The following is a 3,835-nucleotide window of genomic DNA, read 5'->3' as shown; positions in this document are numbered from 1 at the left end:
GCTTGGACGAGCGTGACCTTTCTCCTGGCTGACGAGTGAGGTCACAGAGGGTGCTGGTGGCCTGGGGCCGGGCCTTGAGAAAATTGTGAGGAGACAAGTTTTCATCTGACTGAGTGAAGACTTGAGCCATCATTTGGTGTGTCAGTAAAAGTGTTTGCACACACAGCCACGAAAACGATTGTCAAGTGATGGAATGAACCTTGGCTTTTGCTCTAAGTTTTACTTTTTCCACCCAAAACTGCTGCCTGGGGCCAAGTCCTCAAACTTTTCCGTAGTTCCTGCACAGCAGGTGCAGTGCCCAGCAGACCGCAGTCTGTCTGCACCTCCGTTATATTTACGTGCACATGGCACAGGCCTGCCTTTCGGGTTTCAAATGTCTTCCCAACACCTAGTTAGACCTAGCTGTAACCAGGTACCGCAGGCCAGGTGGCTTAGCAGAACATTTGTTTTCTTACTGTTCTGGAGGCCAGAAGTCTAAGACCACAGTGTCACTGAGGTTGGCTTCTCCCGGAGGTAGGAAGAGAGAAACATCAATTAGTGCTACTTATTTATGCATTCATTGGTTGATTCTTTTCCATCTTATTTTTTGTGTGCACAAGAGAGAAGAAGGGAGAGAGATGAGAAGCATCCACTCATAGTTGCAGCACTTTAGTTGTTCATTGATTGCTTCTCCTATGTGCCTTGACAAGGATGGGGGTGGGTGTGTCAGCAGTGGGTTTGGCTCTGAGGGTTCTCACTGTCCCTCCCTGGCTGTCCCGCTCCAGCCTGCCCTGAAGAGTGCTAATTTCTGGCTCAAGCCAGCAACCCTGAGCTCAAGCTGGATGAGCTCACACCCAAGCCAGTGACCTTGCAGTTTCAAACCCGGGACTTCAGCCTCCCAGGCCAACGCTCTATGCCCCGCGCCACCACCCGCTGGGCTCTAGGTTTGTCAGCTGAATTTGTATGTAAGTTGGAACAGGTAACTTAGACTGACTTTTGTCCGAACAGTACTTATTTTTACTTTTCTGTGCATATAAATACTGAAAACATTTTCAAACCTCCAGAACCAATCTCATTCGTATCCCAGGGACTGCCTGTCTCTGGTTTGGAATGACTTTCTTAGGAGCCCTGTCAGGAAGGCGAGGAACTTACTAAAAGTCTAGTCCTCTGTAACAGAAGTCTCTCAGATGCCAGACGTTTGAAAAAATGGTCCGTTTTAAGCCACGAAGCATCTGTGTGGATCACTTTGCAGCACGTGGCTCAGGGTGAAGCTTGGCCTTCATTCTCAGCTGTTGCAGGTTAGAGCCTGTGTAATGACCCAGAAAGGGAACAGCAGCTTTTGAAGAAACCTTTGATTTGCTCTCCGTTCCAGTGTCAGGTTTAAAGGCTTAGGGTCAGGAGGAAGGGCCTCCGCGGTGACGGCCAAGTCTCTGCACGTGAGGAGACCATCCCGGAAGTGAAGGCGTCACCCTGACTTCTGAACCCGGGTTAGAATTTGGGAGTGGTCCCACTTTCCACTCAAGCCCCCACTTGTCCCACTGCCGTGGGGTGTATATGGTGACCCCGTGAACCCAAATCAGGGGTGCTGTGTGCAGATGGGGCTCCTTTCAGTTGAGAATCTTGGAAGATTCACAAGGCCTCCTGCCTTGCAACAACATGATCACTTGCAGACCTTTCCCCGGTGGGTCAGAGTTGTTCCCTGGACTCTGCAGTGGAATTAACAGAAAATGCTGTTTATCTGAAAATGATAAGAACCCTGTCTGCAGTAGGCCCGGTAGCGCCTAGTGTGTCCTGCGGTCCCGAGGCAGCTGGTGTTTCGGGTGTAAGAGCGCAGGTCCACCGAGTACCAGTACACCACACACAGGAGTGGGGAGCTGATGGGACCCCAGAGAGCCCAGGTCCACCGAGTACCAGTACACCACAAACAGGAGTGGGGAGCTGATGGGACCCCAGGAGAGCCCAGATCCACCGAGTACCAGTACACCACACACAGTAGTGGGGAGCCGATGGGACCCCAGGAGAGCCCAGATCCACCGAGTACCAGTACACCACACACAGGAGTGGGGAGCTGATGGGACCCCAGAGAGCCCAGATCCACCGAGTACCAGTACACCACACACAGGAGTGGGGAGCTGATGGGACCCCAGAGAGCCCAGATCCACCAAGTACCAGTACACCACACACAGGAGTGGGGAGCTGATGGGACCCCAGAGAGCCCAGATCCACCGAGTACCAGTACACCACACACAGGAGTGGGGAGCTGATGGGACCCCAGAGAGCCCAGATCCACCGAGTACCAGTACACCACACACTGGAGTGAGGAGCTGATGGGACCCCAGAGAGCCCAGATCCACTGAGTACCAGTACATACACAGGAGTGGGGAGCTGATGGGACCCCAGAGAGCCCAGATCCACTGAGTACCAGTACACCACGCACAGGAGTGGGGAGCTGATGGGACCCCAGAGAGCCCAGATCCACCGAGTACCAGTACACCACACACAGGAGTGGGGAGCTGATGGGACCCCAGAGAGCCCAGATCCACCGAGTACCAGTACACCACACACAGGAGTGGGGAGCTGATGGGACCCCCAGAGAGCCCAGATCCACCGAGTACCAGTACACCACACACAGGAGTGGGGAGCTGATGGGACCCCAGGAGAGCCCAGATCCACCGAGTACCAGTACACCACACAGGAGTGGGGAGCTGATGGGACCCCAGACAGTCCAGATCCATCGAGTACCAGTACACCACACACAGGAGTGGGGAGCTGATGGGACCCCAGGAGAGCCCAGATCCACCGAGTACCAGTACACCACACACAGGAGTGGGGAGCTGATGGGACCCCAGGAGAGCCCAGATCCACCGAGTACCAGTACACCACACACAGGAGTGGGGAGCTGATGGGACCCCAGGAGAGCCCAGATCCACCGAGTACCAGTACACCACACACAGGAGTGGGGAGCTGATGGGACCCCAGGAGAGCCCAGATCCACCGAGTACCAGTACACCACACACAGGAGTGGGGAGCTGATGGGACCCCAGGAGAGCCCAGATCCACCGAGTACCAGTACAGCACACACAGGAGTGGGGAGCTGATGGGACCCCAGTAAAGTAATTCGTTGCCGATGTAGCTGCGTATTTTAAATTTTTACAATGAGGTTAAATTTTAGATCACTCATAATCCCCCAAATAACTTCTTTTTTTTACAGCCTCAGTAAAGAAAATTTGTAATATACATAAAATTCAAAAGAAATTCAAAATCACCATTGTTTCACTACCAGGAAACAATATTTGGGTGCATTTCCTTTCAATCTTTTAACATTTTCAAATATTTCATACTAGAAAATCATAAATGTATTCCTTAAAAAAAATTAAAGAGGGCAGACCGAGCCCAAGGCTCTTCTGCCCACCTCTCCCACCCTCCTCCGGGCAGCTGTGCAATGCTGGGTGGGCATCTCTCTGAGTAGCAAGGATCCCCTTAGACCAGGGGTCGGGAACCTGTGGCTCGCAAGCCAGACATGGCTCTTTTGATGGCTGCATCTGGTTCACAGACAAATCTTTAATAAAAAAAATAACGTTAAAAAGATTAAACATTTTCATATATTACAATCGATTCATTTCCTACCGCTCATGTTCATGGTTGTGGGTGGCTGGAGCCAATCACAGCTGTCCTCCAGGACAACACCAAGTTTTTACTGGATAATGCTTAACGTACACTGGTCGTTGTATGGCTCTCACGGAATTACATTTTAAAATATGTGGCGCTCATGGCTCTCTCAGCCAAAAAGGTTCCCGACCCCTGCCTTAGACTGTGTTTCTGGCCCAAGTTATGGATACTAAGTTAAGTTTTATTA

Source organism: Saccopteryx leptura, chromosome 2, assembly GCF_036850995.1.
Source record: "Saccopteryx leptura isolate mSacLep1 chromosome 2, mSacLep1_pri_phased_curated, whole genome shotgun sequence".
NCBI classification, from domain to species: Eukaryota; Metazoa; Chordata; class Mammalia; order Chiroptera; family Emballonuridae; genus Saccopteryx; species Saccopteryx leptura.
This window is presented reverse-complemented; position numbering follows the sequence as displayed.